Here is a 21,681-nt window from a genome sequence, read left to right as displayed (position 1 = left end):
GCTTTGTGGACAGTACAGTCTTTGTTCAACTACTCAACTCTGGTGGCATGAAAGCAGTCATAGACAATAAGTAAACCAATGGGCATGGCCGTCTTCCAATAAAACTTTACACAAACAAGTAGTGGGATGGATTTGGCCCATGGGTCCTAGTTTGCTGACTCCTGAAGACAAGGTTGTTTCTGACATTTCTGACTCCCCCCACCCCCAACAGTGCCTAGCATAGTCCTAGGCACAGAGTACTAGAAAATATTAGAACCACATGAAAGAGCCATTTTACAGGCCAAAAAATGGTCAAAATAGCAACAATTTTCAATGACCTTTTATAATTTTTAACCCACAAAATGGCAGTTTCCTACAGTTCAACCTACCTGCTGCTTAATTGGCCATCTGCTCCCCAGTGGAGAGACCGCAGGCTAAGGAAAGGAGAGAATATTCCATCCTGGGATAGATGAAGTTAATGGACAGGTGGATGTTCTCAGTACAGCCCAGGCCAGTATGGGCAAAAGTAGATACTTAGGAAAGTCTTTTCATTACTGTTCATCTTGAACCAAAATATCATTATCTTTTTTCTGGAAAGAGGGAACCAGACTATATGACATTCCCTTGGGCTCTCTCTCCTAAATGGATACTCTAAGAGTGTACATGGGAGAGAACCACCAGATGCCTGATTCAGAGCTTCACATTTGGTATGGGCTGTTAAAGCTTTCAGACTAGGGATGAGTTCTCCATCCAGTGTGCGTAATAGCTCCACAGAGTTTAGATCTGGGGCCAAGTACTGCCCCAGACACCAGAATACAAACAAATTTTCTGTCTGTTTAATTCATACCCTCCTCTATCTCCACACCTTTGGCTCCTAGAATGCCCCAGCTTGAATGCAAAGCTAGGTTCCTCTCCAACCACTATTAATTTCCCAAAGGGGCCTATGGTATTTGGTGACAGCTTCTGCAATAGGAGGTAACAAGATCTAGCCACGTGGAGCTCTCCAGGGCTGGGAGCACCCTTAGGTCCCAAGCACAGCATCATAGAGGTTGGGGCTTACTCTGGCCCCAGGCTCAGACTTTTGACAATGACCTCACATCCTCTTGTTTTGTGGTTGGGCAGAGCATCTTGCAGCCTCTGACATGGGCAGTTCTTGCTTGGTGAAGGGTTTCTGTTTTGGGAAGCCAGAGCCACTATTCCACGGCTTCTGAAGCATCATGCAGGACATGTGAGGTTGATTTTCTGGTTGGTTTGCTTTCATTTATTTTCATTTGGTACCTGGCACCATGGCCATCCTTCCAAGTTTGTCTTGGCTCCTAACTTCAACCATTCTTCAAGGACTAGTGGTTTTTGATGCCTTTCTCACGTCATTTCTCAGGGTAGCATAAACTGCCTTGTGAGTTACCAGAGTAAAGAAGTGGCCCCAAGGGACGTCGTCTTGAAGCCACGTGAGGAGAGACACAGCCACATGATTCTCTGTGAGTAAAGCTTGAATGATGTCAAAGGTTCAGAAAAGGAAAAGCTAGCATGGGTCTAGCATGATCAACTTCTTTGCACTCCAAAGTGAAGTCGCAGCTCTTACAGGAGCGAAATCCTGTCGTGTTACTCTCCAAGTGAACAAAGTGCAGAGAGCTTTCTGTAGGCATTTTGCCTTTGCGGGAAAAAAGTTCAGTTTGTATTCAGGAATGAATGTGTGTGTATGGATGGGCACGTGCGTATTTTCTTTAAAACATATTCTAGTAACCGCTGACAACAGCAACCCTAAGCCAACAGACATCCAGTCTCTCCCCATCTTGAAATGGTCTGTTTGCTCCCCAGAGCAGCAGCTGAGGTATTGCAGGGAATCTTCCCTGTCCCCACTGGCCTGGGTTCCCCAGTCTCTGAGATCTGCACGTCCTGACCCTTCCTCCCCAGCCTCATCTTCCCAGCCTCTCTGTCCCTGTCACGAAACGTTACTCAACACCCAGTAGGAGCTAACCAGAGGCAAGGCACCATGTTCTCACAGCTTCCATCTTAACATTCACTTTGCGCATCCGGGTCCCTCTGCACTGCCACCACAGGGCATAGAAGGCGAAAGAACTCCACATTCGCATCCCCAGCCTTGGCAACCAGATTGTCCCTCCTCCCGGTCCAGCACCAATCACTGCTATCCCTAGTTGAATCCCTTCCCCATACCCTGCTCTCTGCAGCCCAGCACATGCCATTTCTCTTCATGACAAAATTTCATGGCCCAGACTGTGTGCAGTTCAGTAATATCATCAGTAGTGCTTCATCATTTTCAATCCACTTTAAGCTCAGGTTTACATCTACCAAACTAGCTCTTTTATCTTTTACCTGCTTTATCTTTAGTATCTTTCTCTCTCTTAGGCCTTAGTTGATACCGTTTGATATGGTTTAAGAAATAAGCTTTGTATAAGACAGTCCGATTTACTAAATCTTTCCAGTCTGTGTTTTCTCCTCTGTAAAATGGTGATAATACTGACTTACTGTTCTTCCTGGGGCTGTCCTGAGGAGTAAGAGGAAATATATGTAAAATCGCTAGCACAGAACCTGACTCATAACTGAGGCTCAATAAATGTTAACAACACCCCTCCCGCCACCACTCACCATGTTTACTATGACTAAAGTAAGTTCAGATTGGCAAGTCACCTCTGGAATAGTGCTTCTCAACCCTGGGTACATAATGCAATCACCCGGGGAGCTTGGAAAGTACTTGTGCCTGGGCACCATTATCCTCTCCTACCCTTAAATAGCTGGAGTATTCAACCTCCCTTATTTCTTGTTTTGATCTTAGGTACTATTCCCAGGCATCGGCCTCTGCCACCAGACCAGATATTTGGTTTCCTTCCCCTTGCTCCTCTCTTTCTCCCCTTTCCACTAAGTTTTGGTGCAATTTGTTACACAGCAATAGATAACTAAGATACTCCTCTTATCACAACATGGCACTGTTATGTCCTTGACTTTTAGATAGATTTTCATTTTCGTGTGACTTTTCTTTCCCAGAAATAAGGTGGCCATTAAATTTACATGACCGGACATATTAGTGTATTGCTCTATGATTTTGCTAGATTGGCCTGGTCTGTTAGCTTCATTAAAAAATAGATGCCTTCTTTAGTAATAGTTTATTCTCATTGGTGGGGCCATCCTGAGATTTCATCTCTTAAAAATGAAAGATTAGGGGGCCAGCCCCGTGGCTTAGCAGTTAAGTGTGCACGCTCCGCTACCGGTAGCCCGGGTTTGGATCCCAGGCGCACACCAGCGCACTGCTTCTCCGGCCATGCTGAGGTGGCGTCCCACATACAGCAACTAGAAGGATGTGCAACTATGACATACAACTATCTACCAGGGCTTTGGGGAGAAAAAGGGGGAAAAAAAGGAGGAGGATTGGCAATAGATGTTAGCTCAGAGCCGGTCTTCCTCAGCAAAAAGAGGAGGATTGGCATGAATGTTAGCTCAGGGCTGATCTTCCTCACAAAAAACAAACAAACAAACAAAAAACAGATTACCTCCCCTCTTTAGGATATTGGATAATTCATCAATGTGGAACACTAACCCCCTTCCTACCTGATCACTAACCCACTTCCTACCTCATCTTTAAACATGAACACAGATGCTTGAGTCCCTTCCGTTCTTAGAACAGGTCCTACTTTTTCAGGGACAGCTTGGCTGACTCCAAGGTCCTTGTGTTTATTCTCTCCTGTTTGTGCTGAGAGAAATAAATATAAATCAATACTTTAAAACAGACATATTCTTACTATTTTTTAAGAAAGAATACCTACATACACTAATATACTCCTATTACATTGATCTTTCTTTTGTATTATAACTACATTTTTATGCACTTATTGCTATAGAGTATTATTATGAACTCATAGCCTCTCACAGACTCACCTTGTACCACTTAACCATAATTGTTTTTATTATTTGATGTTCACATTTTCACAGCTGGGCTAGTAGAAACCCCTTCCAAGACTGCTCTGACATTCTTGAAAGATCCTTGTTTCCAGGCCAGAGCAACAAGATGTTCCAGCCTGATTGCTTATCCTGTCCCAAGACTGGAATCAACGAACTTCCAAGAAATTCTGATTCTTTGAGAAAAAAATAGTATTAGAAATGACAATCCTTGGGCTGGCCCCATGGCTTAGTGGTTAAGTGAGCGTGCTCCACTGCTGGCGACCCGGGTTCGGATCCTGGGCTCGCACCAACGCGCTGCTTCTCTGGCCATGCTGAGGCCGCGTCCCACATACAGCAACTAGAAGGATGTGCAGCTGTGACACACAACTATCTACTGGGGCTTTGGGGGGAAAAATAAATAAATAAAATCTTTAAAAAAAAGAAATGACAATCCAAGCTTCGCGCCTGTGCGTCGCAGGGAAGAGAAGTGCCTTTGGCCACTGCTGCTTGGGGCCTATTTTGTGACACAGCCAGAAAAGATGTTTTTTAGAGTAGGAATTCACACGGATTTTCTTTATATAGCGTACTGTGTTGCTGTTCCTTGTTCTAGTCAGCCAGGGTCTCCCAAGAAAACTAGAGTGAACGTTCCTAGAAAGTGTCAAGGTAGGTAGGTGGAGGACCCTGGAGACACTCCCTCCTCAGGACAAGGTGACACAGCTTTGCCCTTGGCGAGGAGAGCAGCGGGGCTCACAGCTTCCTCAGTGACACTGCCTGGCCACCAGTTCCCTCCCAGAGCTGCATATCTTTCTCTCAGGGTTAATGCTCTGTCTCCAGTCTTTTTTTTTGCTCCTCTAAGTTCTTCCTTTGACTCCAAGAAGCCTCAGTGCACCACTGTAGGATGGCACCTTCCTGGTTTGCTCAGGACTAAGGGGTTTCCAGGATGCAGGATTTTCAGTTTTCAAATCAAGACAGTCCCAGGCCAACCAGGATGAGATGGTCACCCCATCACCAGTGAGTTCATAGCAGAACAGCTCAAGGATCTCATCACTTCTGCACACAGCAGGAGAGAGATGCCCTCACTCTGCTCAGTAGAATACTAGAGGATAGACTAAAAGTATGTTTGGGATTTACATGTAAGGCAATCATTCATGTGACTGTAAGAGTCATGCTGCAGTGCAGACAAATTCTCCAGCACATACAGCCAAGATAATTACATGCAAATCTGCAAGAGGCTGAGCTGTTAAACCTAGTAAACCCACAGCTGTGAACAATTTTCTCATTCACAAAGCCGTGGTCTTCCAGCTGCAAAGCTTTGTTTTCCTTCTCTATCTCAGAGAACCCTATGGAAGGGAGGTCTGAAAATCCACAGGAAATAGCAAATTCTCCAGGAGGAAGAGTTGTAGAGAGTGAAGCCTTTGTAAGTCCACACTCCAAAATTGGGCCTCACATTAGTGGTCAACAGTTTAAGTGAAGGTATATCAACAAGGACCTTCACGAATATTGGTTTTACAAACTACTCTGCACTCAGAGCCTTGGCCTGCTCAAGGGCTGAGTGTGTTAATTAACGCTGAGCATCTCCTGAGAGGGCCAGAGGACAGCTCCAAGGGGCCTGGCAGGAAGCACAGGATGCTCAAATTGGAACAGCCTCACCCTCTTCCACTCCTGAGATAACCTGGTCTAACTTCCTCTTACAGATAAGTAAACCGAGGCCTAGAGGGGTAAAGAGACTTACTCAAAAGACATAGTAGACACTGTTAAAGTTGGAATCTAGAACCCAAATTCCCTGACTCTTGCCACTAAATAAATCCCACTGCCTTCCTGCAAGGCAGCTCCCAATGTATGTCTCATCCTTCAGAGAATTCCAAAAAAAACCAATTCAAACAGAATTTGCATACTGAGTGAGTCTGAGCTACTGTCCTGGACTTCTAATCTCTGAAGAACAAATTTTACCAAAAGGAGAGAATTGTGAAGTCATTTGGCCTATTTCATGGGGCACCAACAATATTCAAATAATTTCAGCTGAATTCTTGTTAATCAATAGCACAGCCTTGACCTTAGAGAAAACATCAGGCCAATGGAATGGACGCAATCACAAAATAGTCTCCTCTTTTGTCTCCTTATGCTTAAATGGAAGGGAATTTCTTTACCACCATTCCTAGTAAGGAAATTCATGTCACAAAAGATAAAAAAGCTGCCATTCTTTTGAAATCCTGAAATATTCTCATCTCAGGGTCTTTACTCTTGCTGTCCCTTCTACTTATTTACCCCAGAACTTCAGATGGCTTCCCCCTCGTTCTCAGGTCTCAACCCAAATATTATTCCCTCCAAAAAGCCCTCTCTTGTTGACTCGATTCAAACAGCTTCCTGCTCAGCCCCAGTCACTAATCATCCGTAGTGGGTTGAAAAGTATCCCCCCAAATTCATGTCCAACCAGAACCTCAGAATGTGACTTATTTGGAAATAGTCTTTGCAGATGTAATTAGGTAAGTGTCAAGTTGAGATTTTCCTAGAATAGGATGGGCCCTAAATCCAATGACAGTCCTTATAAGAGACAGAAAAGGACACATAGAGACACAGAGAAATGAAGGCCACGTAAAGATGGAAGCAGAGATTGGAGTAATGCTGCCACAGGGCAAGGAATACAAGGAGCCATGAGGAGCTAGAAGGGGCAAGAAAAGTTTCTCCCTAGAGCCTTTGATGGAGTATGGCCCCACTGACACCTTGAGTTCAGATTTCTGGCCTTCTGAACAGTGAGAGAATAAATTCTTGTTGTTTCAAGCCACCAAGTTTGTAGTAATTTGTTCCAGCGGCCCTAGGAAACAATTACACCAGCAGGCTATCACCCCATGTTATCGTCACAGTAGTTAACCACCTGTGGCAGAAACCACAGTTACTCCCCCCAGCCACTCCCATCCTCTATCTCTTCTTTGCTCACAGAGCATCCATTTTATTTGGGGTGTTCACCCACCTTGTGTGTTGAGAGAAAGTGGGCCCTCCCCTGAACTGGGGCAGACGAGTGACTAGTCTAAATCCAGTATAGTCATTCCACTCGTCTGAGCCATGGTTGATTTCAGCTCAGGCACGAAACAAACCCTTGGCCAATGAACAGTGAGAAAAAGTCTGTTGAGAGGTGTCTGATTGTCTTAATCAGCTTGGGCTTCCATAACAAAATACCAAAAACTGGGTGGTTGAGAAGTCCGAGATCAAATTGCCAGCTGACTTGGTTCCCAGTGAGGACTCTCTTTCTGGCTGGTAGGAAGCCGCCATCTCACTGAGTGCTCACGTGACCTCTTCTTTGTGTGCATGCAGGGAGAGAGAGAGAAAGCAAGCTCTCTGGTGTCTCTTCTTATAAGGGCACTAATCTCATCATGAGGTCCCCATACTCATGACCTCATGTAACCCTAATCATCTCCCAAAGGCCCCACCTCCAAATATCATCACATCAGGTTTAGGGCTTCAACACATGAATTGGGTGAGGACATTATTCAATCCGTAGCAATGGTCATAAGATTTGCAATGAGCAGAAGCGGCCATTCCCGCTTTTGGGGATAAGTATGGGAAGAGGTGGTGCCTGGGGCTGCAGGAGCCAGGCTGGTTCATGAGGGATAGGCCCGAGGAGGAAAGCCAACATTCTGAGGGTAGCAGTGCAGTGGAGGGAAGAGCTAGGTCTTCAGTTGAACTGTTGGGTCTATGGATTAACCACCTCTGGAATGACCCACTCTGGGTCGTTTTTTGTTTGGGGATGTATGTGCGTGTGTGATTATTTTTTAGGCCACCTGCAGTTGGATATTTTGTTACCTGTACCCAAAAGCATCCTAAGTGATTCCTTGGTATCTATAATTACAGTATATTGCCAAATTTCATTTCTTTGTGTGCATCCATGTTCTGCCTTGTTCTTAGGACTCCCTAGTTCCTAGGTCTATGCAGATGCTCAAGGAATATTTTCTGAATGGCCTTACTTTGGTGATTCTTCCTATGTTCTTTTACATTCTCACGGCCATCATCCATCACCTTAGTTCATCGTTATTAGCCCACACTTGCACTATTGCTAAAGGCTTCTAATTCATCACCCTCCCAGTTTCCTCCCGTAAGCACATATTAAGCTCCTCTATTAGATTAACCTTATTAAAATCTCCCATGGATATATCTCTTGCCTTTTCAAAAACATTTGGTGGCTCCCCAGTGCCTGCAGAATAAAATCTCAAATCGTCTCATCTTTCTTAAAACCTTCCATAAGTAACTCCAATCTACCTTGCCACTCTTAGCTTTGTGGATTGTCTACACGGACCATCCATCCACTCCTGGCAAACTGATCTTCCTACTGTCCCCAAATTTGGCTTCCACTTTTCCTCATGCATGTCTCGGCCACATCCATTTCTCTACTGGGGAGCTCCTCCTCCTCACTGTTCACACACACCCTCATGTTGCCCTGACGTGTGTGTGTGTGTGTGTGTGTGCGTTAAAAAGTGGATCTCCCCATTGGGATTGTGTGCTCCTGGAGAACAGGAGCCATGTGTCAAAGTTCTTGTTTTGTTTGTCTGCTTGTTTTAGTTTTGTTGTTAGTGTTGTTTTCTGATTTATCCTTCCAGGACCTTGAATAATATATGGAATAAGTGACACTATGTGGGATAAGTGATAGATTGCTTGTGTTACATAAACAGACACACAGATAGTGCGTTTCTCTGCCAGCTCCCACCCTAAAGTCTCCGGGGTATATCTTAGGTGTGTTCCTTTTTTTGTGTGTGAGGAAAATCAGCCCTGAGCTAACATCCATGCCAATCCTCCTCTTTTTGCTGAGGAAGACCGGCTCTGAGCTAACATCTATTGTCAGTCCTCCTCCTTTTTTTTTTTTCCCCAAAGCCCCACTAGATAGTTGTATGTCATAGTTGCACATCCTTCTAGTTGCTGTATGTGGAACGCGGCCTCAGCATGGCCGGAGAAGTGGTGCCTTGGTGCACGCCCGGGATCCAAACCCAGGCCCCCAATAGCGGAGCACACGCACTTAACCGCTAAGCCACGGGGCCGGCCCTTAGGTGTGTTCTTAAACAAGTGCTCTCAGCCACAACCCACTGGAATATAGTCTTCACGTGGTTTCTTGGACAACATTACCAAATGGATTCAGAGGCAGAGAAGAGGGGAAATGGCAGGTCCAAATGGCTGCTGAGATAATTGGTTTGAGAGGACTCAGTAGGTATCCCTTTGGGATTCCCAGAAATAATTGGGGGAAACATTTGGAGGTCCCACACAATCAAGTGAGGACAGTCAGAAGAATATGTTGCCTTACTTTGGGGTCACCACTGCTGCCACCCTCACCCCAGGAGTTGCTTCCCATTGTTGGCTGCCTGGAGACACATAGAGCCCCAACCACATCACACTGAAATTGCTCTGCAGACAGGCAGCACACACCTTCTACACACACAAACTTCTAGGTCACTCACTGAACCAATAATCCCAAGCAGGGCTGCACTGTCCTCTCGAAGTCTCAGCGATTTTGTTTGCAGAACCACGATTTCAGTTCTATGGCCTCACCTCTCTCCCTGCGACTCAGACTAAGCCAATAAGTGCTGACTCAGGACAAAATCTGACCCAGATCCCTTAGTGCCCTGCGTTCCTCTGCCTGCTTCTTAGAAGTTATCTTCTTTACCCTCAACACCCTCCCTTCTCTCACCTTTGCATGATCACAAGTCCTTTGGATTCCATAATTAGCCTTTTCAATACAAGGCTTCTTTTTCACTTTGAAACTTCAAAACTTGCAACCCAGGGAGCAAAATTTTACCAACTGTCAAATTGAATCTGTCCACTATGAGATGTTGCACCACTGAATTTTGCTCTGCAACCATCCAGTCAAAATACAAGTGAATGTGAACATTCTAACTAAAACACTTCTTCCTGAGATTCTCCACACATCAAATAATTGAAAGCCCAAACCACCGGTCGGATTGTAAAACTGAAATTCTCTCAATTGTCAGAAGCAACTTGAAATTAAACTGAAAAATGTCTTACAGTCTCTTAGGAGCAGACATTAATTGTGGTTTATAACCCAATGTGGAAAGAGCTATGGAGAAAATGACAACCTCCTGTAAGGTGCACGCATTCTTCCTTAGAGTTCTTCCAAGGTCAGAGGGGCCATCACCTCTTTGCTGCCCCACATGGTCCTAACGTGGCCAGGAAGTGCTCGTTCACCACTAAGTTTACTCCCAAATTGCAGTTTACCGTAACATACTTAATTTTATTTTCTGAAAGAAGTACTTCAACCTTGTATATTGGCACAAGCTAACTATAAATATACCAAAGAAAAAAGTCCCGTCTAATCTGGCCATTTATGGACACAGTACTTGGAGAAAAAACAACTTTAATTTCTCTGTCTCATAAATTAAGAAAGTTCTCTGTAAGAGCTCTTGTTGAGTTATAGCTGACAACTATGAACACCACAGTCACACCACTGAATTCTTTCCAGATCCAACTCCATAATTCACCCTCTCCCACATGTCCTCTAGTCTTAAATTTAGAAAACTTTTCTTAATCAGAGTCACTTATGAGATCCTAATTAGGGTTGTAAGAGGAAAAAAGTTTAATAGCTATTCCAAGGCTCACAACATTGTAGGAAACAAATGCTGGATTTTAAGACTAAAAATTTAGGATTGAGTACAGCTTCACCAGATACCAGATGTGCTACACTGGGAAGATCATTTGCCTTCTTTGAGCTTCAGTTTTCTTATCTGTCAATTGTTCAATGGGTTCATTCATTTGCAGTCATTTTTATTACCTTGTAAAGTCCCCTTTAGGTATTGTGATAGATAGACAGATGAATAGATAGATTAGATAGATTCGATAGATGACAGATAGATAGATAGATAGATAGATAGATAGATAGATAGATAGATAGATGGATGATAGATAGATAGACAGATAGACAGACAGATAGACAGATGATGGTTGGAAGTGATGGGTAGGTAAATGGATGCATACGTTATGGGTTGAATTGTGTCCTCTCAAAATTCATATGTTGAAGTTCTAACCCCTATTACATCAGAATGTGACTGTATGTGGAGACAGGGTCTTTAAAGAGATAACTAAAAGATAATGAGATCATATGAGTGGGGCCTAATCTAATACGACTAGTGTCCTTATAAGAACAGATTAGGACACAGACACACAAAGAGAGAAAATGGCAAAGAGAGAATCCTCAGAAAAAATCAACCCTGTGAACACCTTGATCTCAGACTTCTAGCCTCCAGAATTGTGAGAAAATAAATTTCTGTTGTTTAAGCCACTCAGACTATGGTACTTTGTTATGGCAGCCCTAGCAAACTAGAATAGATAGATTGATGGATGGATAGATAGATGGATAGATAGATAGATAGATAGATAGATAGATAGATAGATAGATATGTGATAGATAGATACATGATAGATAGATAGATAGATAGATAGATACATAGATAGATACATAGATACATAGATAGATAGATAGATAGATAGATAGATACATAGATAATCTGGACCAGATAGACCTATTGCAATTAAGTTTCTGGTGTGCAAAGTGAGCAAACCAAGTAAAGAGCATCCCTTTTCATAATGCTGTCCTGGCAGAGTCAATAGTTCCTGTGTGGATGTGCTATATATTACAAAGATTTGGGTTGCATTTTCAAAATGTAAAGAGACAGAGTCAGCTGAAAAATCCAAATCCTCACTTTTGTAAGCCACCACCTGTTTCCATAGGCTTATAGGAAATTATGAAAACAGGAGACCCCAGAATTTGATGTAAACTCCCCGTTGCCAAACAGACCTTGGTCCTGAGCCCTGCTGATCTGGGCTGGACATGTAAACAGGGAGGACTTCTGTTGCCCAGAAGGCTTGAGCAGCCCAGACCAAAAGCGGCCAAATAGCCAACATGGCCTCTTCCTAAAGCCCACACTCTCGCCTGGTGGCCTAAGGTCTTAACAACTTGAAAAAGGAAGGAAGGATGAGCCCAAGGAAGGAAGGGAATGAGAGTTCTTCTCCCTGGGGCTGAGAGCAGCTGACCCAAGTCACACTTCCCTGCGACCTATGCTGTTCCTGCTTGGCCTTCCCAGAACAGGACCCTCCCATGTGTGATGCAACTCCAGGCCCTTTGTACCACTCCAGCGGCCCGAGAAGCAAAATTCCAAATTGAGGAAAAGGAGTCAAGAAAGAAAAACCAGAGTCAATGCCATGAGTATGTAAATACCTTTAAACTCCCGTAAAATCTTCCCAATAGTATCCCCCACTTGAGGTGTGTCACACTCCATTTTCCCAACCACGGAGTTGGGGGAGCGGGTGGAGAACAGAAAGAGTAGCCTAGAAAAAGCACATTATGGGGGCCGGCCCTGTGGCATAGTGGTTAAGCGTGTGCGCTCCACTGCTGGCAGCCCGGGGTTCAGATCCCCGGCGCGCACCAAGGCACCGCTTGTCAAGCCATGCTGTGGCGGCGTCCCATATAAAGTGGAGGAAGATGGGCACAGATGTTAGCCCAGGGCCAGTCTTCCTCAGCAAAAAGAAGAGGATTAGCATGGATGTTAGCTCAGGGCTGATCTTCCTCACCAAAAAAAAAAAAAAAAAGCACATTATGAATGCAAATGAGAGGTCACAGATTTCATTACCAAGATGTCAATGCTTCTTCATTAACAAGTATTGAGTGCCTCTCGGTGCCAGACACTGCTCTAGCTGCTCATCCTGTTGGAGCCTACATTCCAGCCCTGGTAAGGAGTGTGATAGTAAAGTGTGCCTGGCAGTAATTAATTGTCTTACCTCTCTTCTGGACTCTTATTGTCGCTTCTTTGTATCATTCTTTTTGTGTTGCCTTAGGTTGGCGCCCTCTGTACATCTTTCCCCTTTGAAGTCCTCTGGGAATAAGATTGTGCTTCCTTTACTAGTGGATTGTCAACAGCTCCCAGATCAATGCCTATTCATGGTACCAGTTGGTTAAATGTTGGAAGGAAGGAAGGGGGGGAGGGAGGGAGGGCTTCTTATGGCTTTCTTCTGAAGATTTCTTACTTATTCAAGGAAGAATTGCTTTCCATGATTATTGGTTATACATTGTGAACTCTCCACCTCACAGTTGCCATGTATTTATACTGTGGGCCAACCCAACTGAAATGAACTTACATTTTAAATGTGTCGTTTTGCAGAGCAAAGAATAAATCAGCAAGGGGCTCTCAGAAATGGACCATACCGCTACGTCGAGGAGTGATTATTCAGTAGCAGGACACTTGAGTCTCTGACACTGCGTGCCTTAATTTATGAGATCTTCACTGGAGGGGCTTTCCCAAGTGTTATTTTCATAAGCATTCAGATTAATATAGGGACTTTTTCTTGCATTTGTTTGGAAAAATCTTGTCCCGATGTAGAACATTCAAGCCTCATTGCTTACAAAAAAGCTAGTCTTTCTTCTGAATTGTTGTCCCTTAAGTTTCAATTTCATCTCATCTGAAGCAAAAAGCAGGCTTAATTTTCTTTTTTTTTCCTTCTAATATAAAAAGTGCTTCAGGTTCAAGACTGGAGAGAATGTGAATGCTGACCCTATATTATGTGTTTAGTTATTTGTGATTTCCTTCTGTACTTACTTTAGTGTGGACTTTTTCCACTTCGTCTCCTTATACCCCCAGCCTGTTAGAATTCTACCAAGGTATTGTTCTACCCTTGAAGGAACAGCTTCTTAACTTACCTACAGCCATGGAAGGCCCACCAGGTTTCAACAACCAGAGTTCCATCAGGAGTCAAGATTTCCCAATCACAAGTCTGAGGGGCCTTCCTGGGTCCATTGGGCTCAAGGCTGCCTCCTCAGAGGGCCCGTGAGCCACCTGAGATGGCTGGTTGTCGGTATCATCCTTTTCCTTTTGCAGCCAACTATCTTTGAAAGAAAAAAAGGGTCTCTTTGAATGCACCCACTTCTCTCCCAAATAATTCTGTTTAATGAATTCCTTATTAGGCCAAATCCAATGCACTGAAATATCTGCCAAGCATGTCATTCTGCACAAAAGGGGTTTGAAAATAGCCAGTAGCTAGTGTGAGGAACAGACATGTGAAAGGACTCAATGAGGAGTTTCCCATCTGTGGCCGGAGAGCCACCACTGCCTTGCTGTTTGCAGATTTGGGCTGAGCCTGCATCACATTGTTCATGCAAAGAAAAAGCGACTGTTCTCCCTGAGTGCCCCTTCCCCGCTCCAAATGGCTGCGATCAACAGCCCCAAGACCCTAATTGCCACAGCCTATTAGAAATAATGAGACTTACAAGGCAGAAGCCAAGGGTAAAAGCGACATCTCTCAACACGAAAGGTTAATATCAACATATACTGCTAGTGAGTGCAAAGGGCACATCAACTGGTGGCTCATTACTGCGGGTTGACCCATGGAGAAAGTGTCATTCTGCAGAGAGGCTTTCTCAGGATGTGGCAGCAAAAGTTACAAAAGATAAGGACTTGCCTGTGGAACGCACTCAACTAATGAGAGCTGAAAATTGTTTGAAACATCCCGATGACCTCACAGATGGGGGATGCTGATTAAGGTGGCTACATGAGGCTCCTTTCTTGTCTGACAGCCCACTGAGAAGCTTTGGCGAGATGTGACTAACAGGCCGTGAAGGTGTCTCCATCTTGTCTGAGATGGTCCATTCTTTGGGCAAAACAAACAGGAAAAATAAGTCCAAACTGACATGCATGTTTGAGTTTAGTTTTCAGAGACATGTTTTGGGAAAAGAGCACTGGTGGGGCCATCAGCTATGATTCCATTATGGCAAAAGGGGTTTGTGACTACTTGCGTGACTAATTGCATGACTGCGCTGGGGTTGAGCCAACGGCGAATTTAGGTCTTGAACACTTGACAAAACAACCCTACTGTTCTGTGGGTGAAATTCTATGGAGGTTCATGTGTAATTAAATGAAAGTCTCCCAAGAGTCTACACCTCAATCGTTCAATGCTGATATGTGGCACAAAGGAAGGATTTTTGCCACATCAAAATACATCCATGAAACAGTGGAGAAATGAAACCAGATTTTTGTTTGCTTTGTCTGACATTTTCTGAGACACAGACATTCACAGAAGGAGCGATGGAGTTCCCTTGACCTTCATTTAGTGCCTGGGAGTCTGAAAAGATCACCTTTATGGACGCCACACTCCTATCTCATACTAGAGATGAGGCTAAGAATGTACCTCATACTGCTTGTCTTAACTCCTCCAGCAAAACCGGAAGTAACACCTGCCCATTTGCCACCTCACTTAAAATTATAAGAATCATTCATATCTTGCAAAAATAGTCAGAGCTCCTCATAAAAAAGAGCTATCACTGTATTAAATAGGTTATACAAGAGTTTTTATACTGAGATTTAGAAAAAATTTTTAAGCTTTTCTAACTAGTTGTACTAGTTATCAATTGCTTTATAACAAATTATCACAAAACATAATGGCTTAAACAACAATGAACTTGTATTATCTCACCTAGTCTCTGTGGGCAACCTCATAAGGTTGCAGTCAAGATGTTGACCCGAGCTGTAATATCATGTGAAGGCTTGTCTGGGGCTGGAGAATTTGCTTCGAAGGTGGGTCACTCACATGCCTGGTACATTAGTGCTAATTGTATTCAAGAGGACTCGGTTCTTTGTCATGTCAGCCTCTCTGTAGAACTGCTTGAGTGTCTTTACAATGTGGCAGCTAGCTTCCCCCAGAGCAATAATCTAAGAGAAAAAAAGATAGAAGCCACAACTTCTTTTATGACTTAAACTCAGAAGTCATACACCATCACACCCACAATATCCTAATGGTTAAACAGGTCGGCCTTATTTGATGTGGGAGGGGGATTACCTATGGGTGTGACTACTAGGAGGCAAGAATCTTTGGGAGCCATCTTGGAGGCTGGATACTGCACCACTTTTTAAAATATTAAAATATACCAGCCTGATTAAGAAACATGAAGAATATAGTTGTTGATCTAGTCAACCAGAATTCTAAAAAGGAGAGAAAAACAAAGAACTCCATAGTAAAATTTCTGAAGAAAATATATTCCATTCAACTAAATTTTTTTTCCTGTTGTAACTAATATATGCTTATATTTTGCACTTGTAAGGCCAAAGTGAAGAGATAAATTAAGAGATTATTGAAGAGAAGTTGATCTGGTAGATTAAAAAACAAAGTTTTTTGAAACACCTTAGTCTCTTTTGACCTCAAGAGCAGGATTTTTGACCTAAAGTATCTAGAAAATTGCAGTCTCCCTTAATCAGTGCATATCCATGGAGCGGTCTAAAATCATTCACCAATGTGCCAGGTGCAGAGAATTCAAGATTCACAAGGTAGAGAAAATCTAAACCAGCTAATTCTAAAATACATTTTAGGGAGAGATCCACCTCTTCAGGGAAATGGACTTGATAAACCTATTTAAGAAAAGTGAGTCCCTGTGAATATGGATGTGGCCAAGATTTATATATGTTCTGTATGCATTAGAACTAAACTGATTTATAAAATTTATCAATATTTTATTTCATAAAAGAAATAAATTCTTATTTAAGCAACCAATGAACCAGTTTAGTGAATCAATTTTTCTTGTTTCTCTATGTAATATATGGTAGACTTGTTCACCTAGTATGGTATTATCACAAAATTAGACATCCCATACTTTAATTTATATTGAATTCCTATTTTCTAATTAAGGACCACAATTTTCTTAGACTTTTTTCCTTTCATTTCACATCCATCAACATTAGAAGTTCGTTTTCTTTTCTAGGCCATTTTTCATCAAAAAATAGAATTTTCATTACTTCACAAGAGTTACTAAATGCACACTAATGAGTAGAAAACTCTAAGGCAGATTTAAGAGGCAAATTCTAGATAGTCAGCTGGGCTCTCCCACAACTTCATAGGACTCAAGACTCACATTCCTGGCAAATTACTGTATGTTGTGTGTCTTCAGAATCACATGTGAAGAATCAAAGTCTCAAACATTAAATCCACACATGCCAAGGGTCTACTGTCTACTATACATCTTCGTAAGAGCTATTCACAATGGTTTAACGTTAATGTCAAAATACTTTATCTCCTACCCCAACTTCTCTGACCTAAATAAATGGAGAGATATAGCATGTTCATAGATTAGAAAATGGTAAATTATTAAAATGTCAATGCTGCCCAAATTCTCCCCAAGATTCAACACAGTCCCAACCAAAATTCCTACACGAATTTTTGTAGAAATTGACAAGCTGATTCTAAGATTTACATGGAAATTCAAAGAATCTAGAATAGCCAAAGCAATTTTAACAAAGAACATAGTTGGAGGACTTACTCTATTTGATCTCAACACTTACTATCTAAGCTATAGTAATTCAGACTTTTTAGTATTGTTTAGGGGTAGACATATAGATCAATGGAATAAAATATGTCGAGAAATAGACCAATTGATTTTTGACAAAGATGCCACGGCAATTCAATTGGGAAAGGAAAGTCTTTTCAATAAATGTTCAATCAACCAAGTATCCATGTTAAAAAAAATAAACATCAGTCCTTACTGACTATCATACACAAATATCAACTCAAAATGTAGCCTATAGCTCAATGCGAAACTTGAAACTATGAAAAGTCTAGAAAAAAACACAGGAAAAATATCTGATACCTTAGGGCAAGTGAAGATTTCTTAAATATGACACCAAAAGCACTATTCATAACAGAAAAAGTATTAATAAATAAACTTTATCAAAATTTAAAGCTTATGCTCTTTGAAAGGCACCAATAAGAAAGATGAAATACTTGTAGAAAATATTCATATCATGTTTATCGAATACAGCACTTGCATCCAAAATATATAGAGAACTCTTAGGATTCAAAATGATATGAACAGACTGCTCACCCAAGAAGAAACATGAATGGCCAGTAAATACATGAAAGGATATTCAACATCACTAGTCATCATTGTAACATCTGCATAACAATGCAAATTAAAACCACAATGAGATACCACTACATACCCATTAGATTGGCTAAGATTAAAGACTGAACATACTTAGTATTTGCAATTATGTGGAGAAACTGGAACTTTTATACACTGATGATAATGCTATAAAACAGTACAACCACTGGCAAAACAATTTGGCAGATTCTTAAAAATTAAATATACACCTACCATGCAACCAAGCCATTCACTCCCAGGTATTTAACCAAAAGAAATAAAAACGTATGTTCCACACAAAGATTGTACATAAATGTTCTTAGCAGCTTTACTTGTAATAGTCAAAAATTGGAAACAATCCAAATGTCCATCTAAAAGTGAATGGATTCATAAATTGAGATATATCCATACAATGGAATACTATTCATCAATTAAAGAGACAAACTATCGATATACCCAACAACACGGCTGAATCTCAAAATCATTGTGCTAAACTAAAGAAACCAGGCAAAAACAGGCAGACACCTGGGCTCAAGTCCCAACTCCGTCTGGCTATGCAACATTGAACAAGTGGCTTGATCTCCACCTGCTTTAGTTTTCTAACTTGTTAAATAGGAATAATAATAACAATAATTGCTACCCCTTACTGAGTGTTTACTATGTGTCAAGGTCTACACTTGCAATATCTCATTTAATCCTCACAACTCCATAATATATGAGATAATGCATGTTTAGCAGTAACCACAGTACTCAAGGAATTGTAGTTATTATCATTACTTTCTTACTAATTTCTTATTAATAATAAATAAATATACGATGAGACCCAATTATGTGAAAGGCCCAGCATAGGGCCCTGTGGAGAGATACAAAGACGAATAAGACAGAGTCCCTATCCTCCAGAATCTTACAACCTAGAATTGGAAACAAAACATATATGCAGATAACTGAAACACAAGATAGCACTAAAAACAGGTAAATATGGTGCTATGAGAGAGGATCATAGAAAATCTCACAGAGACAATAGTGCTTAAGCTGGGCCTGGAAGGATGGTGGCATCTCACCAGGAAAGCTGTTGGAGGATAAAGAAATTCTAGACATAATAGCATGAAGAAAGAAAGCAGAAGCATTGGGAATAAGAGCAAATAGTACAGTATTAGTGGAACACAGGTTGTGTGAAAGCATATGTGAGCAATGAGGGCAGATCCTGGAAGGCCTTGAATAGTAGGCAAGGAGTTTGGGCTTCATTCTGAATACGTTGGGGTACCCTTGGAGGTTTTTGAGCTAAGGAGTGAGAACGTGTTGTGTTTTGGCACGATTACTATTGCAGGGATATGGCCAAAGGAGAGACGAAAGGTGGGAAGAGCTACTTAGAAGCTTTTGTGATGAGCTAAGTGGAGCCTGAACAGAGATGGTGGCTGTAAGAATGAAAGATGAGTGAGAATTAGTTTTAAGATAGCATCAAATTGAACATAGTGACTGATTAAAGTGGACTAGAGAAGATAAAGAAGTCAAAGGGACTTGACTTCTTTCTGTTTGAAGTGGCAAACCTGTTTGACTGGAAAGATGGGAAGAATGTTATTAGAAGACAGAAGTCAAGAATAGAAGAACATTTGAGCAGGATAAAAGGAGTACTAACAATAAAGGAAAAACTTGAATATTTGGATTACATTAAAATTAACACTTCTCTTCATCAAAAAAAACACTGTTAAGAGAATGAAAAGCAAACCACAGAGTGGCAGAAAATATCTAACAAAGGATACATTTCCAGAATATATTAAAAAACTGGTATAAATCAATATGAAAAAAACAGACAAACCAATAAAAAAAAATGGACAAAAAAAGACTCGATCAGGCACTTCACAGGATAATATGCAAATGGGCAATAAACATATGAAAAGTTGCTCAACTTCCTTAGTCATCAGGGAAATGAAAATTAAAACCATAATGAGATAACATTGCACACTCACAGGAAAAGTGAAATTAAAATAATATTTTTAAAAACTGGCTGTATCAAGTACTTGCAAAAATATGGACAAATTTGAATTTTCATACATTGCTGGTAAAAATGTAAATTGGTATAGTTACTTGGGAAAACTGTTCGGCAATATCTACTGAAACTGAACATGTGCGTATCGTGAGACCTAGCAATTCCATTCTAGGCATGAACCCAAGAGAAATGCATATGTACACCAAAAAACTTAAAAGAATGTTCAAAGCAGCATTATTTATAACAGACTGAGGCTGGAAACCACCCAAATGTCTGTCAATAGCAGAATGAATTTTAACAATTGTGGTACATTCACATAATGGAATATTATGCAGTAATGAGAATGAATAAACTGTCTCTATATGCAACAACTTGGAATGATATTATAAACACAATGTTGGATGAAAAAACATAAAAATATGATTCCGTTTATGTGAATTCCAAAAACAGGAAAAACTAATACATTGTGCTAAAAATCAGGATAGTGGTTATTCTTGGAGTGAGGTGGGTAATGACTAGAAGAGAGGAGAAGGGGTATATCTGCAGTGCTGGTAATGTTCTGTATCTCGATCTTGGTGCTGGTTACAAGAGTATGTTCTCATTGTGAAAATTCCTTGAACTGTATGCTTATTATTTTGTGCATTTTTCTGCATTTCTGTTATACATTAATAAAAAATGTATCCCTGAAAAAACAAGTTTTGGGGTTAGATGATGCAGTCAGAATTAGAAATGATGATTCTTGTGGAAATGCAGATGGTCAACAAGCAGGAAATGTGGATCTATGTTAGTAGGTGATAGGATGTTACATGAGATAAATATATGTGTGTTGTTCATTATCATAGTCATAGATAATGACTTTATCATTAAGGAGGGAGAAAGCTAAAGGAAGAATCTTGGGGAATGTTTACCCACAGGTGTTGGAAGGAAAATAGAGAACAAAACAAAGAGATAGGAAAGTGTCAAAAAATGCATGCACATAAGCCAAGGCAGAAGAATGCTTCAAAGAGAGAAGAGGGGCAATCAGCAATGGCAAAGGCAGCACAGTGGTTAAGAGTATAAGCTTTAGAGAAGAGTTTCTGGGTTCAGATCCTCCATTTCCTCATCTGCAAATGGACCCACTTCATTATGTTAATTCATCTGAACAGTGGCTAGCATCCAGTGATATAGAGAGCTCCAAGAGGATGAGAAGTGTGAGAAAAAGATGCTAGATTCAGTAGTTAAAACTTGAAATGGGGCCATTTTAACAGATTAATCAGGGGAGGGGGCAGAAGCCAGGCTACAAAGTATGGTGGACCATATGAAACAAAAAGAGTGAACCAATGATGAGCAATCAGTGTCCAAAAGGCCACAAGAGGATCCTCTAGCTTTCTAGCATGACACCAAGAATATGGTCAACCTCTCTAGTTCCCAAGTATTCATTTGTACTCTAGACGTGGGGGTGGAGGCTACAGGTTGGCCAGTGTCCCCATTAGGAAGAGACTTCCAGGCATGCAGCCCAGAAAGAAACATTGGTTTTCTCAGTTTTTTGAGAAGTTGGAAAGCAGTCCTAACTATCTTACAGAAATAATGCCTGGGGAGTATTCCTGTTTCTCAGATTAAGAAGCCTCTCCAATAAAACCCATTGCTGGAAGGAGAGAGGAGGAGAAGTCCTAGACAACTGTCCACAGAAGGCCAACTGGACAGTTTTATCTGAAATTTCTTTTCCAATGGTGCCATTGATTGGCAGCCCACAGGGTGAAATGCATATCATTTAACAAAAGACATAAACCTACTTCTGAGAAATAAAGACCAAAAAAGTCTTGAAAGCAGCCAGAGAAAAATGGCACTTTATATGGGGAAAACAATTAGAATGACAGCACATTTCTCTTCAGAAACCTTGGCCAGAAGGAAGTATCACAATATTTTTCAGGTGCTGAAAGAAAAGACAAGTCAA

This window comes from Diceros bicornis, chromosome 12 (assembly GCF_020826845.1).
Source record: "Diceros bicornis minor isolate mBicDic1 chromosome 12, mDicBic1.mat.cur, whole genome shotgun sequence".
Lineage (NCBI taxonomy): Eukaryota > Metazoa > Chordata > Mammalia > Perissodactyla > Rhinocerotidae > Diceros > Diceros bicornis.
This window is presented reverse-complemented; position numbering follows the sequence as displayed.